Below are 23145 nucleotides of genomic sequence, written 5' to 3'. Positions count from 1 at the left end.
TCAGCTGAGTGAAGTGAGCTGGGTAGATCTCTGTTGAGATGGAGAGAGTGTCCCTGGTCTTAAGAGGCAGCCACTAGATGGCTTCAGCCCTGCAGAAATGGGTTCCAGTGTTACCAGATCTACTTCCAAGGGAAGCCAGGAAGCTAGAATATGTGAACGCGCCTGATTTCTAAACTGCTGCTCTGTGATGGACACTGCTAAAAAAGAAAATGAAAAGACCAGCCATAGACTGAGAGAAAATGTTTGTAAAACACACATCCAATAAGCAACTTTATCCAAAATCTACAAAAAAGTTGACAATAAGAAAACAACCCAATTTAAATGGGCCAAAGATCTGCACAGACACATCACTAAAGAAGATATACAGATAACAAATAAGCATATAAAAATATGCTCAACATCATATAGTATGACCCATGGGAATTGCCAGTAAAAACAGTGAGATGCCATTACACACCTCTTAGAATGGCTAAAATCTCAAACACTGCTGCTGCTGCTGCTAAGTCGCTGATAACACCAAATGCTGATAAAGATGTGGAGCAATAGGAGTTCTCGTTCACTGCTTGTGGGAATGCAAAATGGCACAGCCACGTTGAAAGACAGTTTGGCAGTTTCTTCCCAAACTAAACATAATCTTACCATATGCTTCAGCAATGATGTTCCTTGGTATTTACCCCAATGATTTGAAAACTTGTGTTCACACAAAACCCTGCACATAAATGTTTATAGCAGCTTTTTCATAATTGCCCAAACTTATAAGCAACCAAGATGTTCTTCAGTAGGTGAATGGATAAATAAACTGTGAGACATCCATAGTGCTAAAAAGAAATGAGCTATCAAGCCATGAAGAGACATGGAGGAATCGTAAATGCATATTGCCCAGTGAAAGAAGCCAATCTGAAATCACTACATACTGTCTGATTCCAGCCATGTAACATTCTGGAAAAGGCAAAATTATCAAGACAGTAAAAAGATCAGTGGCTGCTAAGGGTTGGGGGATAGAGGGATGAATAGGGAGAGCAAAGGGGATTTTTAGGGCAGAGAAACTAGTTTGAGTGATACTGCAAGGCTGGGTACATGGCATGACCATAAAATATACAACACGAAGAGTGAACCCCAATGTAAACTACGGACTTTAGTTAATAGTCATGTATCAATTCCGATTCATCAGTTGCAATAAATATATCATACTGATGCAAGATGCTAATAATAATAAAGAAAACTGGGAGCCAGAGAGAAGTGAGAGGAAAGAGTAGTATCTGGGAGCTCTAATTTTTGGCTCAATTTTTCTGTAAACCTAAGACTGCTCTAATATTGATTTAAAAACTCCTGATTTTGAAAGCTTAGCAACCAACTCAATAGGTAAGGAAAACAAAACCATTGTACAGGTCAAGGAAAAAACTCATCTGCAAGCTGAGCATGAGCTGCTTGATTTTGACCTCTGCCCCAGTCCCCTCTCCCTGGTGGCTCAGACTATAAAGAATCTGCCTGCAATGCAGGGGACCTGGGTTTAATCCCTGGGTTGTGAAGATCCCCTGGAGAAGGAAATGGCAACCCACTGCAGGATTCTTACCTGGAGAATTCCATGGATAGCAAAGCCTGGAGGGTTACAGTCCATGGGGTCGACTGAGTGACTAACACTTTCACCAGACCCTGCAGCAGCCCCATGGGCACTGCCGCCAGATGCCAGGCTCCATGGGACACAGCATGAAAACCACGTTGCTTCCCCAGTCTCCATCTATAGAGATAGGGAACTGAGGTCCAGAAAGCGGGGACTGGCCCAGGGTGACCTGGGTGATTAGTGACAGAGTTCAGACTGAGACCCCAGCCTTCTGCTTTCAATTTCTTACCCAAGAAGTCTTTCCTGAGGCCTCAGGCCCTCAGCTTCCTTTCCTTCCACTGCTTAATCAAAGAGAAAGGGCCGCCAGGTTCATTTTAATAGAGGCAAAACTGAATCCTTGAGGCTTGGACTTGGCAAAGGGAAGATAAAAATGGAGTGGAGAGATTAGCCAAACAGACAAAGATAAATTCTTTCAGTAGGGAGCTTCCTGCAAAGCCATAACGACACTCAATGTTTCAAACACAAGTCAGAGGTTGAGGCTGACTGTATGTTGAAAACAGTTGGGCGACACAAAGGATTTGAGGGGGAACAAAGCCTAGCATTTATGCAGTACTGGTGAGTAATGATAGCTATCGTTATGGAGCACTAACTCTGTGGCAGGCACTGTATATGTCCTAGGCTGTGTTACCCTCAGCAACACCGTACAAGGCAGGTGTCATTCTATCACTGCCATTTCATAAGACAACTGAAGCACATAGGGGTTAGTTGTTGGCCCAGTGTTATATAAGCACTAAACAGTAAGGCTGGGATTTGAATTCTGGTGGGGTGACTCCCTACCCCCTGCTATAATGCCTCTTTAACACCTATCAAGTGCCCAAATTGGTGGTGTGGTGTTTTGACTATGTAATTGAATGTCCACATAGCCCACTTGAGGCAGCTGCAATTGATTATAAACATTTGTGGTCAGATATTCTGGCTTCGGGCTTCCCTGGTGGTCCAGTGGTAAAGAATTCGCCTGCCAACACAGGAGACACAGGTTCGATCCCTGGGTTGGGAAGGAAATGGCAACGCACTCCAGTATTCTTGTGTGAGAAAACCTGTAGACCCAGAAGCCTGGTGGGCTACAGTCCATGGGGTTGCAAAAGAGTCAGATACGACTTAACGAGTAAACAAACACAACAATTCTGGCTTCAACACATACCAGCTGTGTTGTTTTCAGGCACCTGAAACAGCTTAGCCTCTCTGTGCCTCAGTTTCCCACCTGTAAAATTGGTCTGATAGCAGTGTCAACCTCTTGGGGCAGCTGTGAGGTTTAGAAGAGGTAATGTGCCTGAGAAACCTAGCACTTTTCCCCCCCATTTAATAAATGGGAAGAATAAGTTTCCGAGAGATTAAGTCACTTGCCAAAGATCACACAGCTGGTGAGTATATTGCCTTCTTGGACAGGGGGGAGAAGGGAGTTGGGGGCTGCTTCTGAAATGAATGTAATTCACTCTAAAATGAATGTAATTTGGACACCAAATGCAGCGGAGAGCATCGGACTCTAATAGAGAAAATATGATTTAGTGGTTGGTTTTTAAACTAAACAAATTTACTGTGGTCTCTAAATGAGTCTCATGACAAGACCAAAACATTTCTTTAGCCCCAGATTACCAATATCATATGTTAAGGAGAGAAAGCCAGATGGCTCTTAAGCTGGTGTCAGTAGAAATATATATAGGTGGGTTGTTTTTTATAGCTGTTGGCATATAAAATAAGTCATTATTCTAAATAGAAAAATATTGATGATGTCATCGAGGCCATTGAAAGAACATCAACCTGATCTGATGAACCGGGAAATCAATAGATACTTTCCAAACAAGATGACATGCCTTTTTAATTGGTTGTGTGAGTGTGATATACTGTGTACTGCAAAGTTCAAAGTTAATTCTCACTGGTTTGGGGTTTTGATTGTTGTTTCTGTATGCGGGCACTTTTGGATCCACTTAGTGTATTATTAATAGCGATAATAGTACCTGCTGTGTGTGTTTTCATTCCAGCAGGGACAAAGTCATAGGTATCTTTGTCAGCAACGTAATAAGAAGATTGGCATTTCTACGTAGTTCCTTGGAGTTCAAGGGAAGGCTGGTGTAGGTTTGACCTACATCTAACGCATGAGACACCAACCAAGAATTATCCTATTTTCCCTTAGGATGTTAATTCAGACGGCAGGTGTCTCAGTAGATAAACTTGACTGATTCTGGTTGTGGGGTCTCTGTGCTATTGCCTTGGCCCCAGATAAGGTCCATGTGAACTGTGTGTACACCCTTGTCACTGAAGCACCTGGTTGAAAAGGTCTTGGGATCAGAGAGAGAGAGAGGTTTATGGGTCAGGGAGGTGGTGTCTTGCTGCCATGCCTTGTGGCTTCTGGTCAGGAAAGTGAAAGTGAAAGTTGCTCAGTCGTGTCTGACTCTTTGTGACACCATGGACTATACAGTCCATGGAATTCTCCAGACCAGAATACTGGAGTAGGTAGCCATTCCCTGCTCCAGGGGATCTTCCCAACCCAGGGATCGAACCCAGGTCTCCCACATTGCAGGCAGATTTTTTTTTACCAGCTGAGCCACAAGGGAAGCCCTGTGTTCAGGACTTGTACAGTGATTTCTTGATGCACCTTCCTAAGAACCAGGGCCTGGTGAACATGAAGATGCTTTCTCCCCAAAGGACTTGCTAGCCTTTCCTATGTTTCTTGGTGTCTTTCCCTGATTTCACATGATTTGGTATACATTTCCTTTGAGAAAGTGACTGTACCTCTAGAGAGGCCCATTTCAAGGAAGAGGCATGAGTGGATTCTGAAAATTTCCTGGGAAGTCAGTGCTAGAAGGAACCTGAGAAATGATATAGTCAGTCCCCTCTTCATCAATGGGGAGGAGTTTCAGCTTATAAAGCAGCCTAAAAACGGGCTGTATATCAAACTAATTTTAAAAATTGTAATGTTTGCTTTTGTAATGATGTACGTAATTACGCAGTATAATTTGAATGGCAGTAGGGAAAAAATTAAATAACTTGACCTCTGTGAAACTCCAGAAAGGAGTTTCACATTTTGGAGAAAATGATATATGAAAGAAAGGGAGGAAAAGTCAGAGGATTGGAAGAGGGGAAGAAGAGGATAGGGGGATGAGAGAGAGAGGAGAGAGTGACAAGAAGGCTCCCACACCAGCATCTTAGTCCTCACACCCCCTGCCTCTCCAGTATCCCAGTGCTTTGACCTGGCCGCAGGAAATGGTTCCTGTTGACCACTATGGAAGCTTCCATCCCGTAGGCAAAGATACACTGATGTTTCTCTCTGCATCTCCTCAGCATCACTGGGTGATGTCTGATTGCTTTCCCCAAGGAAGTAAAAGCAGTAAGCCCCCAGTTGTTATGAAATGAAAGGGGGTAGAAATCTGGTTGACGGGGGTTGAGGAAAGTGGTATATGGAACCTGGAAAGGGGAGAGGTCAAAGACCGTGGCCAAGTGGGTGGGCTGGGAAGTCAGGCAGGACACTCCTATGCTCTCTTCAGAAAGTTCTTCAGCCCCTGCAGAGGGTCCCTGCACATGGAGTACTCATATTAGAAGACAAAGCAGCTGTCATGCTCCAGACCAACCCCATATTTATAGTGACCAACCCTGCCTGAGATTTACAAGCTCGGCCCTTAGGAGGGAAGCACCTAAGAACACACACCAAACCCTGAGATGAAGTGGGGCCATCACTCCACACCTTATCACCTCTTCATCCATCAGAATGACATTTTTTATAGCCTTCTTCCCAGCCCAAGGTCAGCCGGAGGGCAGTTGGGCTTCTCTTGTTTTCCCTCATACTGAGAATGTTCGGTGACCTTGCTGCACTCTTTCCCACCACGCCTCTTGGAGGATTTTTCCTGCCTACTCTTAGCTGTTGATTATTGATGTCCAGTCCTTGCTGTGAAGGTGGCGACCCATCCTGGGGGCGCTTTAGCTGGTTTTAGTTCAACCGATTACAGTTTCCAGTCAGATGTCCTTTCTCCCTTGAGTTATTGTCAATACCACTCTAGGTAACACCCTGCCAGAATACACCTGGAGGAAGTACCCTATCACGTTACAGAAAGGGGATTAAATGCAAAAGTTCATTATACTTTCTCTATAGAATTGTGACCTTGACCAAGTTCCCTGGAATTGAGTTTCCTGCTGTTGGACAGCAACAACAACAAGGCTAATCAGCAGAAGAAGCGCTAACATTTATGCTGTTCTTATGTGTCTGGCACTATTAGCACCTGTCTGTTTAGTGTGAGTCACATCTCTCAAGAACCCTGCCATGCAGGTATGAGTATTATACCCTTTTCACAGTTGATGAGACTGAGGCCCAGGGTGTTTAAAATGTCTCATCTACAGTTTATTCAGCAGAACTTGGGGCCCAGGTAGCATGACTTTGGTTTAGAGGCCTCAGAGAGTTTGGAAAGCTGTTTCACTGATTCCTTAATATAGTTCCAGAAAGGAAGCCCGATGAGGATGATAATTCCCATTTTTCAAATAAGAAAACTGACTCTCAGAATTTAAAAGATGTCCAAGGACAGCTGGCTTGGGCAGAATGGGAACTGGCACCTGTTCCTTTTTGGTAAATCTAGACCTCTTAGCTCTGAGGCCCTGTAGGGTGCAGCTCTTGGCCAGGCGATTCGTGAGGATCCTTCAGAGCCTCATTCAAGACTATAAATTGGAAAGTGTGAAAGTGTTAGTCACTCAGTTGTGTCCCACTCTTTGTGACCCCATGGACTGCAGCCTGCCAGGCTCCTCTGTCCATGGTTTTCTCCAGGCACGAATACTGGAGTGGGTTGCCACTCCCTTCTCCACATAAATTGGAGAATCCCCTCTCTTGGCCATTGGGACAAATGCTCCTTCCATTTTTTAAACAGTGATTAGAATATAGGAAGGAAATTCTTCTCAGTGAAATGAAACAAGTTGCTTTATGTAGAAAAATCTTGCTGATAACCTCCTTACCAACAACGACAACAACAACAAACCCAAAGCATTCGGTTGGATATTTATTTATTTATTTTTTAACAGAACTCTTTAAAGGAAGCCTAATATTTACTCAGGATTGCCCTATCTACAGAATATTAATTAGGAAATGATTAAAGGATATTGGATTGCCTTCCATTCATTGCCTCAATTATTTATGAGGAATGCATATTTATGGAAATGCTCATTTTGTCATCTTTGAATCTATTAGCTTTCATACTGAGTTGCATTTTGTCAGGTTGCCCCAAAATCCAGTGGCTAAATAGGACCTAAATCTATTAAATATTGACTCCAGCTCTGCCAGGCAGAAACATTCCTCCGTTAATAATGCAAGTCTATTAAGCATCATTGATACTGTAAGTGAGACAACTTCTTGTTTGAGTGGCTAAGTTTACTCTCAGGCAAGGGAGCAGAAAGGGGTTTTCCAATTTGATGTCAGCGAGTTTCTTCTACCATGGGATTCTTGTGAAAGAAAAAAAACTGACCAAATTAAAACTGGCCTGTGGGCTTTGTTTTTTATTTCCTGTAGCTAAAAGTGTATAAATGGAACTGCACTAAATAAAGCACAATAATTTGTTCTTGAAATTAGCAAGCACACGTTTCACCCATAAAACCATTGCTCTGTGATGTGAGGCTGGATTTCATTTCAGTGGTCTTGATTTATTGTTTGGTTTGTTTTATTTGGAGGAGGTGGGGATAAGACCACTGCAGGACAGATCTATTAAAATGGTTGACAAGAAGAGATTTGAGAAGGTTTATTAATCTTTAAAAATCTGAGTCAGTGAGTTGAAAATGTTTAAATGTTGGGAAGAATTATAAAATACCTTAAAGATGTATATATGCAATTTAAACCAAAAATATTTGATGGTAGTTTGGAGATATCTTCTTGTCTCTATTCCATTCTTCTTTTTAAGGTCATTTTCTATGCCCTTACTTTTTGTGCTTAAGGGAGATTGTTTTGCCATGCAGGTTGAGAATCTGGTGTATTAGGATACCTTGACTGGCTTTGAGAGAGCCTAGCTGCTGCCTGTATAAACAACCACCACCGCCATCACCCCAGCCCCCCTAGACCCTGTTCTTCCCCTGCTCATCACATCTGTATGCATTCTCTGATAGGAGCCAGTTTAAACGGAAGAAAAGGGAAGCATTTTGATTGGAAGTGCAAACCAGGGGGCAATATGAAGAGAGGGGCTAGAATTGCAGCTACTTTCTTGGGCTGGTTGTTAAGTGTCTCTGGAAAGACAGGTAAAAAGGCAGAAGCCATCAGAACAGCTCGAAAGTAACTCGGCAAATTGCTAGACACAAGTGTTAGTTGCTTTGGATCATAGATAATAGGGTTACTCTGCCAAAACAAATTATTCAGTTAGGATTCTGGGTTCCGTGATGACCTGACTCAACCCAACAGGCTTCAGTGAGTAGAAGAAAGAACATGTTGGTTCATGTGACTGAAAATTTCAAGAATCGGCTGGTTTCAGCTATAAGGTAGTCCCAGGGGCCCAAATGATGTCACCATCCTCCTTCTCTTCACTCTGTTCTTTCCCAGATGGTCTCATGATGAGGCTCTATGGAGTGGCAAGATGGCTGCTGGCAATGAGTCCAAGGGAAAAATGTTAGTCTCTCTCCCAGAATACCCAGCAAAAACGCCATTGTATCTCATTGCCTCTGGTTGGGCCACCTGACCGTCCTTGAACCCATCACCAGGTCTAGTGGAATAAATGCTCTCATTGGTCAGGCCTTGAGTCGTAGACCCACATTTGGGATCAAGAGAAACAAAATCTATCCAAGTACACAAGTTGAGAGAGAAGGATCAAGTGGTTTTGCAGAGGGAAAAAAGGATGGTTGAAAAACCACATGGCAGGAACAGCAGAAAGCATGGTGTTCTCAAAGAGGCAGGTTAACAGACAGAGCAGGGCCAACAGCAGGTGGCAGCTGCTGTCACAAGTTGGGACACACAAGGCACCCCTGTAGGGACACCAAGAAATAACTGAGAAACACTGCAAGGGGGCTCTGTCTGCCAATTAACTGGATGGGAGACTTGGGCCATTGTGACTTGAGTACAAAAACGATGGCTTGATTTTCCTTGCAAAAGCGAGGCCTAGGGCATTTGATTATACTTGGAACTCTAGAGAAGGCAGATGTCACTTAAAACAGAGTTGTATGAGTGTATGCAATAAAATCCCCACAACACTCTATTTAAACTCTAGTTATGGTTTGTTTTAGTGCAGTTTTTAAATGGTTCGTTCTGGTAGAAATACAAATCCATTTATAGGGCGATTTGGAGGAGCTGGAGACAAAGAAGTCTTTATCCAAGGCAGTTATTAAGTTGAAATTTTCCAAGGCAACCTCAGCAGCTCAGAGATATGATTGTATTTGTCTCTTGAAACGAATTTAGTCCTTTTGGTGTCTGTAACTGTGACTTTTCTTTCTCATTCCTCATGTTGTATGTTTTAGTTTCCTGTCTTAGGCTTGCTAAGGGTTGGTAAATTTTTTTTGTCTTTTTGAGGAATCCACTTTGATTTTACTAGTCATATTTATTTTGTTATTTAAATTTCTAAAATTAATCAACTCCAGCTTTTTTCCCCTATAATTCCTCTTCCAACTTCCTATTACTTTATTTCTTGCTGGTTTTGTTCTGTTCCATTGAGTTGCATGTTTAGTTTACTTATCTTCTTAATTAGTAAAGCTACATGTTTTCTTTTGAATACAGCTTTAGTCACTGTTCATTAATTTTTTATTTCAAGTGTCACTTTTCTGCCAGTTTCTGGGTAATTTGTCTTTCAATTTGATTTCTTCTTTGATTCAAGAATTTTTTAGAGTTATTTTAATTACCAGTGAATGAGTTTCATTAATGTTAATACTGGTTTCCAGTTTTCCTTCATAATGATAAGTGAATATGATCAACATTTTGGAGGTTTACAGTTTTATTTCTGGCCAAGAACACTATCAGTTTTTTTGTGAATATGTATTAGGCATAAGAAGATAAAGTAATTCCTTGTAACATATATTATACTTGTGCAAATATATGTAAATGTGCACACATAGGCACAAAAACACTTACACACATATATACTAGATAGACGCAAGACACTCATATACCGGATAGACTCTATAGATTGTTTTTCTAAACCTTTATATCCTTTTTTCACCCCAAAACTTAGACATTGAAATCTGAGAAAACCAAAGTCCCTCACTATGATCATGATTTTATCAAATTATTCTTACATGGTTAAAAGTTTTTGTATGATACACTTTACTGTCTTCAACAATTCGAACTATTCCTCTTTACCTAATTTCATGTTTTTGGTCTTAAGTTTTACTTTATCTGACATTAATATCACCATTGTTTCATTTGGTTTGTATTTGTATTTAATGAATAGTTGCAGCTAGTCTTTATTTTCAAACTTTGTTTTTCATTTTACTTAAGGGACATACCTTACAAACCAACTAAATTTTTGTATTGTTGCTGGTTGGTTTGTTTTTTTAACCTAATCTGCAAGTCTTTGCTAAATGGGCTTCCCTGGTGGCTTAGATGGTAAAGAATCTGCCAACAATGCAGGAGACCTGGGTTTGGATCTCTGGATCAGGAAGAAGGGAATGGCTACCCACTCCAGTATTCTTGCTTGGAGAATCCCATGGATAGAGGAGCCTGGTGGGCTACAGTCCATGAGGTCACAAAAAGTCAGACACAACTGGGCAACTAACACTTTCAAGAAAACCATTTGCATTGATTGTGATATCTGACATTTTTGCTCAGATCCCATCCATGTTATTTTAGATTTTCTTTTTTTTTTTAGTCTTGCTTGTTGTTTCTTCTTTTTTTTTTTCTGGTTTCATATTTTTTGCATTCTTTTTCTGTTCTTTAATATGAAGGTCAATTACGTTTCTTATTTTCTTCCTAAATAACTTTATATATCCAGCAGTAATATTTAAACATACCTCTCTAAATTCAGCAATAAAAAAATTAAATAATAATTGTACCCCTGCCTCTGCCCCCAGAGCACAAGATTTTTAGCGTGTTTTTGCTTCCCCGCTCTTTAGCCCTGTGCCTACTCCTTACCCTACTTTTATGCTTATGTGCTCATAAGCTTTACCCTACTTTTATGCTTATGTTGCTTTATTTGTATCAGACTCTTTGTGACCCTACGGACTGTAGCCTGCCAGGCTCCTCTGTCCATGGGATTCTCAAGGCAAGAATACTGGAGTGGGTTGTCATGCCCTCCTCTAGGGGATCTTCCTGGCCCAGGGATGGAATTCCCATCTCTTATGTCCCCTGCGTTGGCAGGTGGGTTCTTTACCACTAGAGCCACACGGGAAGCCCACCCTACTTCTGGGTACTGTTTAATTAATATGGCATTTTATTTCCAACCAATTATTAAATTTTTATTCCAGTTACCTCATTCTTTTCAAATATTTTTTATTAATACTTACATTATAATTTATGACTGCATTATTATGAGGATATTTATAGAGGTCTTATGGTGCAGAGGATAAGTGTGCAGGCTCCAGAGTCAATCCATCTGAGTTCAAATCCTGGCTATATGACCTTGGATAAGTTACCCACCCCTCAAATAATAGTAAAATTTGACTTTTTTCCTACAATATGAGGAAAGTAATAGTAAGTTATATATATAACATGCTTAGAAAAACACCTGAGACACAGTAAGCAGACAAAAACTTTTAGACAGTATCATTATTATCTAATTAGATTTAGTTGGAAATTATTGCATTAGGCATTTCGTCACCCCTAATTCTTATATTCCATTAGCTTCTATCTTGAGATCTATATTCTAATTTTATTTTTATTTGACATTTTATTAGGTAATTCTTTTAGAAAAAATACGAAAGTCTTCGTATGTGTGGAAAAGTCTTTTTAAAATTTTTGCTTCTCAATGCCTTGGTCAGGTGGATAATTTTGAAATTATCATCCTTTACTTACCAGATAGGAAAATCAATGACAGTCTCATTCTGTTTTCTGTGTAAGTGAATAGTTCTCTCTTTATCCTCTGATTTCAGATATGTCTAGAGTTTTTGGTCTGTTTATTTTAAATCTGCCTGGCTTTTAGTAAGCCTGTTTTGATATGAAAATGCAAGTCATTTTTTCTAGGTCAGGAAAATTTTCTTCTGTAATGTTTTTGATTATTCTCTTCAACCTGTTCTTTCTCTCCTCCTGGACTTCTGTTATTTCATGTTAGGTTTCCTGCGTCTGTCCTCCATATCACTTATCCTTTCACTCATTGCCATTTCTTTGCATTTTTGCTATGTTGTGAGACCATTTGTCTTATTTAATTTTCTAAATCACTAGTTTAATATCCATCACGGTCCAGTCTATTGTTCAATTTCCTTGTTCTATTTTAATATTTAGAGGTTTTTCTTTTTTTTTTCCAGAAACTTTTAGGGGCTTGGGTTGTTTTAGCAACATCAGTTTGTATCACTTTAGGAGTTTTCATTTTAGTTTACTATTTTGTTTCTATCATATTGTAGCTTATTTCTATCATTAAGTCATCCTTAGTATGTGCCACCTTTCTGATTTTCCCTTGGTCTCCTATTTTGGAGGCTACTGATTTCATTTGCATTCTTTCCTTGTTTATTTACATTAGCATATGTGAGTTGTTTTGGCACCTGAATAGGTCAGGCTACCAGTATCTCCTGACCATACACATATGGTTGGTAAGATTGGCTGGTGACCAAAGGGAAAGCAGCTTATTTTTCCCATCAGTTACCAACAGGACAGCTCACCGAGCTCTGTCGTGTAGGCTATGGGGACAGCCCTCAAGGATTTCATGATTCTCCACAGTGACAGAGATGTGCTGTCCCCAGCCATAGAAAGGGAGCTGTTCATTCCAAGACTGATGCTGCCCTTGAAGGCAGCCAGCATCAGGGGGATGAGAGGCGTCAGTGGGGAGGCCCAGGGCTGCGCGCAGCCAGCAGGTGGTGCAGCCCCTTTGCTGTGCTAAGTGCATCCTTGCGCTCAGCTGCCTGGCAGCCCTGGGAGAGGTAGTCTCTGTCCCAGAGCCCTTCAGAGGCAGCTCACACCTCCAGTTCCTTTCCCCACCAACCCCCTAGGGCTGAAAACATGGAAAGCTACCCCTCTTGGCCCCTCAACTGCACCTCTTCTCAAGAACCTTTCTCTTCCCAAACAAACCCTACAGATTTCCTCCATGCTCAGGAGTAGACCTCCTTCAGGATGAAGGACATATCCCTAAAGCCAGGGGTCTTCTAGAGTTGTATTTGACCTTAAGTAACTCCTAAGACACAATTTAGTGCTAGAAAATCCTGTTGGGAAGGAAAAAATATTTTTACGGAAAAGTAGGACATTATCTCTTTCTGATTCAGAGAGAGAGGTAGATTGAGATATACAGACTTATACAACAAAGCTATGCAGTTTCTTTCTGTGATACCTGAAGAGGGAGGACCCAGAGGAGCAAAAAAAGCAGAACATCCTACCTCTGTGCATATTAAACTGAATGTGGCTGGTGCTGTTATTTGCTGTTCAGTGGGCATCCCCACCTCCTTATTCCCAGTTAGCCATACTCCAGAGAAAGAGTTAGAACTAGCCTGAGTCAGTCATGGAAACTCCATCCCCCTTTGCCAAACTCACTCTCAAGCCTTCCTTGTGGCTAAAGAAGGTCATGATGAATTCTAGCCAAGGACACTTTAAGATACGTGTTTTGGAGGATTTCTTTGCCTCCCTTTCATTCTTCTTGGGATGATGGTTCAAAAAGTGATGCCAAAGCTTGGTAGTCATTTTCTGATCAGAAAAACAACAGCCACAGGATAATCATGAAAAACCAACACATTTAAGAGGTTGAATTAACCTATGTTGGAAAAATCAGGTTGTTGATGATAGAAGTGAATCACTAACCGTTATTAAGTATACTAAGTAATCATATAGATTACTTACGGCTTAGTCCACTATATTTGAGTATTCTATTATTTGTAATTTAAAGCATTTTTAACTGATACATTGACATTTGGATTAATGTGTTAGGATTATGCAAAGGCAGATAATAACTATTATTTTAAAACTAAAACCAATATATTATAGAGTATAACTCAAAACTCCTGTGAATTTTTTAAAATAAAATTTCATTAAGTCCTTGCAAGAATTCCAGAGCAATTCATATATAGGGAAAGCAGGACTTAGAAAAGTTATATAATTGGCAGATTTTAGTCTGCTGAGCCTATATTCTTAATGCAAAACTATGCCCTCTTCTAAAAGGCAATTTAATGCCACTCCTACCTATCAAACATATTTTAACCCAGTGGTCTGACTCCTTTAACCAATGTACCTGTTGATGGTGACATATTTAAACTTTTTTTACCTTTTTTAAAATGACTTCCTACATCTTTGAAATTGTATTGGCAAGATTAAACCAATCAATTATCAATAGAATGGCATGACACTTCTTTATTATCAGCCACTGGGGTATTTATTAAATAGTAACATGCATACTTTCATTGTATTAGATTCTTAAAATATTAAATGAAACACAATTCTGGTGGTCCTTGAGCCATAGGTTAAATGAAAAAAAAAATCAAATGTGTTGTGGGGCATGTCACAGATAATTTGGACATAGTGGAGTAGTTTTCTTCATAAGACAGTGCATATAGTCTCTGACATTTTTTCTATATTGACAAAAAATAATTCCAATTTTCACACTGTCATGGTACAAATAGAAGTGTGACTTACGTCTCATAATTTGCATAGCTGATTTCATGTCCTTTTGGCCATTCCATCATGTGCCTGACAGTTACAAAATTGTTTTTCTTTGGGACATCATTGGTATATGCTTATGTTGCAAGGAGTTTCCAAATTAAACCATGGGTTTATTACATGACACAAAGGGAACCTGATCCCGTGTGTACGAAAATCAGGTTTATTATGGATTTTCTGGGCCAAGGTACTCAGGTGCCCAGTTGTGAATGATGGATAGACTCAGCACTCCTAAGACCTGGGGTTAACCATCTCAGAATCCTATTCTCCTGTGTTCAGTCCTGAATATACTTTTCTTTAATTAAAAAAAAAAAAACATATTTATTTATTTATTATTCATGGCTGCACTGGGTCTTTGCTTTTGTACCTTCTCTACTGCTACTTTTTGTTGCAGTATGTGGGCTTCTCAATGCAGTGGCTTCTCTTGTTGCAGAGCAGGGGCTTCCGTAGTTGTGGCTTGCAGGCTCTAGAGTGTGGGCTCAGTATTTGAGCTGAGGGGCAACGAGTTTGGTTGCCCCATAGCATATGTGATCTTAGTTCCCAGACCAGGGACCGAACTCATGTCTCCTTCATTGGCAGATGAATTCTTAACCACTGGACAACCAGGGAAGCCCCTTGAATATGCTTTTAACTAGAACTCCATAAACCTGCAGATGGTGCCTAATGAAAAGCCAAGTTTGGGAGAGCTTAAAGGCCTTTACATTCTAACACAGGGATAATAAAAGAAACTTGAATGGCTCTGGCTTAAGGCCAGTCTCTCTACCTTGGTCACCTACTTCACCATGAGTACCTTGTTACAGCTCTATGACCACCTACATTCTCCCACCCCTCTTCTTAGAGGTGCTTTCCTGCCTATAGCTCTCAATAAAAGGCAGCCATATTTTATATCATATGACTTGTCTGAGGCACAGCTGATCAGAACAGAGGTGGTCACTGTCCCAAGGAAGCCAAGACAAAGCTTGCCAAAGACACAAGACATAGCCTGTCCCCCAGAAGATGAGCTGAGTCAACCAAGACCTCTGTTTCAGTTGAAAGAAGGGAGGGAAGTATCATTGATGGAGGCAAAGTAGAAAGGATATCACACGACAGAGAAGAGCTGGACAAGATCCTGGGGAAACAAATTCTGAGTGAGATGGGGAAGCCAATGCCAAGGAGGCAGGATCTATGAGGCAGAGGAAAGGTGTGGTGCCCAGGGTAAAAGCTGATCACTGAAAGGATAGATGAGAAAGCTGCATGGGGAGAAATAGAGAAGGAAGGAGGGAGGAGCAGAGAAAGCCTAGTTCCTAAAACTGTGGAAGGCTAACACTTTCCAATTCCTGTACATGATCCTGTGTATCTTTATATTAAACCCTCATTTCCCTAAGAATTGGTCTCTCCCCTACAATCCAGAGTCTGAATCACACAACAGGCAAATGAGGAGAGGAGGATGGAAAGCCTAGATACATCATGATGAATCCAGGTGAATACAAACCCTACAACCTGTCTCTGTGTCCTTTCCTCCGTGATCCAAGGCTCCATGGCCCAGTCTGCCCTAGAAGATGCTGGAATCTCAGTCCTGGAAAGGTCTGGGGTGCCAAATGGCTCACACTATGAGGACATATTCAGAGGCAGAGACCTTGAAAAACTCTCTGCATTAGGTCTCAACAGCCCAGATACTGAAGTTGGCCCCACTTGGGGGTGACCTTGGCTCTGGTCACACTGTTATCATTAAGAACAAACTATCCTGAGGAAGGGCACATCCTGTGACCTTAAATGAAGAGTCTAATTCAAAAAAGCAGACTCTTTGGGTTTTCAGGTCTTTAAGGAGAAACTCAACAGTTTGCTTGGTGGGGAATCATCTTCTGAATTGCCTGTGACCTAATTCTGTGAACAAAACCCCAGAGACCAGCCACTGTTTGTAGCTGAGGGAAGTATCTGTTCACTTAAATATAGCCCATCATGCTTGTAGCCAAATGCTTTGACAAGTGGGAAAGGACAGGTGAAATTATCTAAATGGCTCGGGCTATTTATCTATCTATTGAGAGTGCTGTTTCCTGGAAAGAAGCCGTGAGTTAAGAAAACAGTTTTAACTTGTTCTCTCAACTTCCTGGCTGTTCTGATACTCAGACCACACTTCAATATTTCTGGGTTTCGTCTGACAAAGTAGAAATGTGTGGGGAGGGGAGGAAGGGAAAGGATGTAGTGAAGACAAAACCATGAAACTGGAAGAATTTCAAGGGTTCAGAGGCGGCAGTCTCTGTTCACTAGCAGGGCTGCCTCGAAACAGGGATGAATATGCCTCTTGTTTAAAATTTGCAATGAGGGCATTATATGTATATACCACTCCTTTTTCCTCATCTGTCTCAAGTCATCAAAAGCCAAGAAGAGGTGATCTTACTTGGTGTCTGTGTAACAGGGTACCAGGTATTTGCCCGTCTTCCAAATCTCTCATCCTTTGTGGTCTAAAGTTTTGTAGACTGAAAGTCATTTCTTTGGATTACACATCTCCAAGCGTCTTCTTTTGATCTTTATATAAATGTATCAAATAACTTTTTCCCAAGGGCAATAGAGAATTACTAGTGAAGTTGAGATTACTGGGCATCTAGGTGATCTGTGGAGAAAAACGAAACACAGTTCTAATCTTTCTGCAGCACCTGAAATCTGTGGTTTGCAAAATGCTTCATATATAATCTCATTTCATTTCTGCAACTCAAAAGATAGGTAAGATAAATGTTCTTATTTTTCCCAAGTCTCAGATGAGAACATTGAGGCTTTAGGAGATTCTATGAGTTTTTCAAAGTGTATATGTAAGAAGCTGAGGCTAGATAAGACTCAACCCATTGAGTGTTTTTATTTTTTCCACTCTAGGCAGACTCTCCAGGAAAGTGAAGAGACTTACTTCCTAGACTGTTCTAGGTCAGCCTTTTAGCCAGTGGCCAGCAGCCTGGAGGGGGTTAAGTATAGTAGCAGGCAGTGGGTCCTCCTATCCCATAGGCAACTCTTCTCCATGAGGAGAGCATCCAGGAGCCCAAGGCACCCCCAGGTGAGTGGCAGGTTGGCTAGCCCTAATGAGAGGTGCTGTGAACTGTCTCTGTCCCCAAGACAGAAAGCTTTACAGAAATTACCACCCCTCCTTTCTGCCTTCTCATTTTCTACTTGAAGTTGCCCTCTTAAATTCATTGTCTACGTGGTCTAGTTTGCTCTTCTTTGATCCATTTCACAGACAGTGACCACAGCCAGCTGTGACCTGGCCGGCCATCCCACTGGTATGTCTAGCCAGTTACTCAGTGGTTAAACCTCATGTATTTTATTAGGAGTGAATGGGACGCACATCTTAATGACAAGAACCATCTTTCTATGTGAAGACACTCGATAATGAAGCACGTTATTGCCATATTAAACTCCTGTCTGGCCTAAGTAAGATTGTAGTTAGTTCAACATTTTGGTTAACAAAGGATTCCTATCGTTACCGATTTTCAAAGAATTAGAATCCAGTAAGACACTACTTTTTTCTAAAGTAACTCTGTGCGTGATTTAATATTTCTATGAAGACTCAATGCACTGCAGATATTAAAGGTTCTTAAAGTCCACATTGGGATGGCAAGGTTAGGTAGATGAAATTGAGAAGGAAAAAGAGGGAAAAGAACATTTTTCCTGTGGAAACCACCAACCTTGCTCTGGACTTTGAATGTGGAGGTCAGCTTAGGAAATCATGCATCTTCTAGGTTGTTCTGGGAATGAGCAGACTTTCAAAGAGGAACACAAGGCCATGCCGGAAGAAAGATGCTGCCACAGATAGAGTTTTAGAGCTTTCTGACCCATTTGTTGAAAACTTCCCTGCTAATCAAAACCAGCTTCGGAGGTGGGTCAGAGTGTGATTTCTAGAAGCATTGCTTCCTAAGGGCACTAGAACATTGCTGGGGTGCTACATCTTTCTGGAAATATAACAAGATGGAGAAAGTTGTATTTATCATAAGTGTCATGAAATTGAAATATTTAAAAGAAATGTTATTTGAAGGAGTTGCGGTTTCATAGTAGTTGCATGGTATGTCTTCAAAAGAGGGTAGGTCTGGTTGGCTACCTACATTTGTTTATCTGAGAGGGTTATGCAGATCTGGGACTGAGCAGAATTGTTCAGAGAACAGAGGAGGTACCTAAGGCTGTTATTAGTTTTCCCCTCCCTCTCTTCCCGCCCCTCCACATAGTGTTGAACAGATATGTAAAGAAAATCATTTTGGAGAAACACTGAATTATGAGGCATCCCACTAAAGGTTGTCATGTCTCTGTCTGGCTTTGTTCCTAATGCATTGATGCTTTAAAGCTCACTAGTTAACTTATCTTGTGACCCCAATCACCCCACTTTTTACTGTTTCAATGTTGACTATGTTTCCTTCAGAAAGTGGAAAAAGTTTTTTTTTTTTTAAAAAAGAAAAGGGATCAAAAGCAATCAATCAATTATTCTAGTTTTTAACAGCTCTTTTTTAAATAAGGGGGTGGGGAATGAATGGAAGAGGTTGCAACTGGTGTTTAAAATGAGGTTTGAAAATTGCCTATATCTGGTTTTAAAATACTTTGTACTAAAGAGGATCTTAAAAATGATGTAAGAAGCTTTGCGGATGAGGAAACTGCTCTCCAATATGACTTGCTGCAGGTCACAGTGCTATTACAATATGTAATTAAGTGATAATCAATGAGATCCAGGAAAAGTATCCCCAAGATAGAAAGACTTTGAAGGATGTGTCCATCTGGTCATCATTTGTGCTTTCCCTTCATTTACCTGATAAGAAACAGAGGAAGAAGAATTACTCATGATTAGTTGTGATTACCCAGGATTACTCTCGTGAAGAACACAACCACCTTGGACTATGCACCTTTGTTCGACCACATTTATATAGCACTTCTTCCATGAAAGGCATCATTCCAGGAAGATTCCAAACATGAACCCTTTTCACAATGGTAACAGCCCCCTGAGACAGGTACTCTTGGTATCTCCACTGTGCAGATGGAGAAACTGAGGCATGCAGTTAGCAACTTGACAAAGTCAAGTCAGGCTCAGAATCTGTGCTGGTAGCCACTAAATTAGCCTGGCTGCAGAGCTCTGGGCCTTCTCTAGTGACTCAGATGGTAAAGAATCCACCTGCAATGCAGGAGATCTGAGTTCAATCCCTGGGTCGGGAAGATCCCTGGGAGGAGGGAATGGCTACCCACTCCAGTATTCTTGCCTGGAGAATTCCATAGACAGAGGAGCCTGATGGGCTACAGTCTATGGGGTTGTCAGGAGCTGGACATGACTGAACTATTAACACACACACACACACACACACACACACAGAGAAAGAGAGAGAGAATGCTGCTACTTGTTTTTCCAGAAGTCTTCATTGTAATCCCCTGTGATCCACCTAAAGTAATGAAAATACAGTGAGCTATGCTAGTGAGAACACAGAACCCTTGCTGGCTGGGAAGGGGTCCCTGGAAGGGTCCTCAGGATGAAACAATAGAGCAATACCAGACATCCAGATGAGATTTTTTCCCCACAAAAACATCAGGTTTTTTGGGAACAAAGAGAGGAAGGTGGGTGAAGGCGAGACTGAGAATGTGTAATAAGATGCAGTCCATATGGGATTACATGAGGACATATGTATATATGTGTTTGGAAGTCTGCACACATGTGGTTCTAGTTGTGTGTGAAAGTGTTTATGCATTCAAGTTTTGATACCCACTGTGTGCATGTGTGCCTGTGTCCATGTGTGTGTGTGTGCACGCACGCACGCACGCACCCGTGGGCTTGCTAATATTCACAGAAGGTGCTAGAATAAACTCCTCCAGTGACTGGGAGTCTGCCTGCTCCATGATCTCATATCCACATCTGGGTTCATTCTGCCTCAGAAGTGCCTGGTCTTCTGTGTCTACTGAAGGAGGATTCTGCTCACCCTTCTCTTGGAGCCAAAACAAAATGAAGCTAAAGAGGAAAAGTAGAGAGAGAATTTATAAATTAGAACTTTTCATTTTTTCTGAAAGGGCCATTATTTGCTCAGAAATAGAAATGCATGGGATGAGCAGTGCAGTTGGAAAATTTTCCCACCTCTTTAAAGAAGCTGAGGCCCAGTTGGAGAGGACCAGAGTCCTCTGACGTCCCAGCCCCTCAAGCCCACAGCCCATCCTGTGGATGGCCAGGACCTTACCCCTGTGGCTCACACGTGCCAACCATCTGGCCAGGAACCAGGAGCCTGGGAGGGCCCTCAGGTCCTATTTCCCCAAACCCTTAAAATGCTAAGCCCCTGTTTAAGGCTAGCCCTGCTATCCCCAGAAACTCTGTGTGTACACAGCCTTTCAGGTTACTGCTGCCAACAGGCGGCCAAGCAGACAGGAGGAAAGAAACAGAGAATGCTGTGGCTGCTGCATTTTAGCACACACCCTGAACATAGCTGTGGGCTTGTGTCTGTCTACAGAAGTGGGCATCCAGGCTTCCTTCCCTGAAAGGGGATGGCAGGGGTGGTCTTCCCCAGGAAGGGGTGATTGCTTGGCAGCTGGGATGATAAGCAGGACCAGCAGAGGGCGCCACCGTGCTGACTCTCATCTCACTCCGAGTTACAGATCTGTAGGGGGGAAGCTCAGGAAGGCCAAAGATGGATCGATTCAATACTGTACCCTCTCCCCTGTCTCCCGCCTGCTCCCATCTCTTCTCTTCTCTTCTCCCTGCCCCCTCCTGTGTTCCCTCCTTCCCTCTCCTCTCTGTCTTTCTTTCCATCTCTAGCCCCCACACCCTCCCCCACTTGAGGAGTTCACCCCAGGGAACCTCAAGTCTAGTAACTGAGTGTTAATTATGTCTGAGTGGATTCTAGAGAAAAAGAAAACCATATACTGTATCAGCAGAGAAATGGTTTCACTATGAGGAAACTAATGATGCTTTTATCAGGAACAATATAAAGATTGCTTTTTTACTAGTGTGTGTCCCATAGGGTTCAGGGCTATGAGATATTTCTGTATCTGGCTTTAGGTTCCTCTGAGCTTTTACATAATCAAATCAATATAGCCATGATTCACCCTCTGGCAACAACTACTCCCTGCAAGTTTGCTGTTGTTTCTTTAGCGGCTAAAGAGAAAATAAATAAATATATGGAAAGGAACTTATTATGAATCTGTAAACATTGATTTGCTCGGTCTTCGGGCTTCCTTTTTAATTGCTCTGCATACACAAGCGTGCACACACACACAAGTGAGGGTGCGAGTTCATGGTCAGAAAACAAGGTGGCACGTACTGCCCGAGTGTTTACTGCTGCCTGGTTTTCACATTCAGAGATGTCTTGCCTGTCTATCTACCAGCATCCTTTTCATATCTTTTCTTTTCATCCATCGCTCCGGTGAGTTCCCTACATTCTGGGCGTGATTTTGGTTCTTGCCTTTCTCTTTGAGTCATATTGTTTATATCAGGAATTTCCCTCCCCTCTGCCAGGCAGAAATGATCCCCTTTAGACCTCTGTCTGGTCCCAGGGCTGTGGGAAAGAGAAAGAGAGCCCATGGCAACCTGCAAACGGGCTCACCGTTTCCTTAGGAAACACGTCTTCCCTTTGTGTGTTTTGGAGTCTCAGCCCAGCCTCTACAGTTCCAGAAGAAGCCCAGCTCGGAGAAAGGTTGACATCCTTCCTAGCACGTGCGGCGTGCCCGTGAGGCCTCCCCTCCCCTTCTCTAAGTAAATAAACACAGCCGTCTGTCTTTCACACTAAAGCCTGGGGGAGGGTTCCAGCCCTCTGTCATCCACTCTTCATAGGCGAATCGAGATGACAGAGGCCTCTAAAGATGGCTTTTTCAATGTCACTTGCCGCTTTGGATCCACAGAGAGTCAACAGAGGAAATCAGTGTGTTTAGCTGGATTTGGAGAATAAAGGTGGACTCTTACAGGCCTCTGGTCTGTAAGGGACAGGCAGACTATTCAGTCATTACCCCTCTAGTCCTGAGCCTTTGAGGCCTTGTTCATGATATGCTGTCTTTTCTCTGTCCCTCCAAAGAAGCAAAAACATTAGAAGTAACAACAGAGACAAGGCAGGAGAGAAAAATCACTTATGTAATCAGGTGTGCTGAGCCCTGGGGCTGATAATTATCACAAAAGTGAAATGGCTCCCTAATTACGAGGGAGTCTGATTATTGAAGCCATGCTTCCGTGACAGGGACGCCATACTCCTCTGAGAGGTCTGTGAGAGCAAAGTTCCTTAAAGCTCTTCCTTCTCTGGGTAAATATTTGCCACTGAAGTGCTCTCTGCTACTATACTGCAGGACTTCCAAGGCTCCAGGCAGAGGTGGTCTAGCCTGTAGTCTGGGAAGGGAGGGGGCATGCAAACAGTCCTGGGTGTGGTGATGCTGGCAGTGCAGTGTGTTAGCCTGTGAGGGTCCCAGAGGCTGCCGTCACTGAACATCTGCTCTGTACCAAAGACTGCTTTGTGTGCATTATTGCATTAAGTTAGTTCTTATCCTCTGGACAGTGTGGCAAAGAAAGTCGTCTTATTACCATTTTATGAAAAAGGAAAGTGAGACTCAACAAGTTAAATGATTTGCCCAAGGTTGCAAAGCTGGCATATGATGGAGTTTTTCTCTTTCTCTCTTTTTTTAATAAGTGTAATTAATTTTTAACTTTTTCTTTTAATATTTGTTTGCTTATGTAATTTATTTGGCTGTGCCGGGCCTTAGTTGTGGCACACAGAATCTTTATGGCAGCATGCAGGATCTTTTTAGTTGAGGCACACAAATGCTGAGTTAGTTGTAGCTTGTGGGATCTAGTTCCCTGGCCAAGGATCAAACCTGAGCCCCCTGTATTAGGATCATAGAGTCTTAGGCACTGGACCACCAGGGAAGTCCCGGATGGAGTCTCTTGAACTCCAGTCTG

General features: G+C 42.0%; 1 long non-coding RNA gene across 2 annotated transcripts in view; it reads left to right on the top strand.

Moving 5' to 3' along the window:
* The window catches only part of LOC133048405 (uncharacterized), a 140311-nt gene that overhangs the window by 39619 nt on the left and 77547 nt on the right, over nucleotides 1-23145 (top strand). The gene's annotated exons all lie outside the window — the stretch shown is intronic.

This window comes from Dama dama, chromosome 29 (genome assembly GCF_033118175.1).
Source record: "Dama dama isolate Ldn47 chromosome 29, ASM3311817v1, whole genome shotgun sequence".
NCBI classification, from domain to species: Eukaryota; Metazoa; Chordata; class Mammalia; order Artiodactyla; family Cervidae; genus Dama; species Dama dama.
This window is presented reverse-complemented; position numbering and strand designations above follow the sequence as displayed.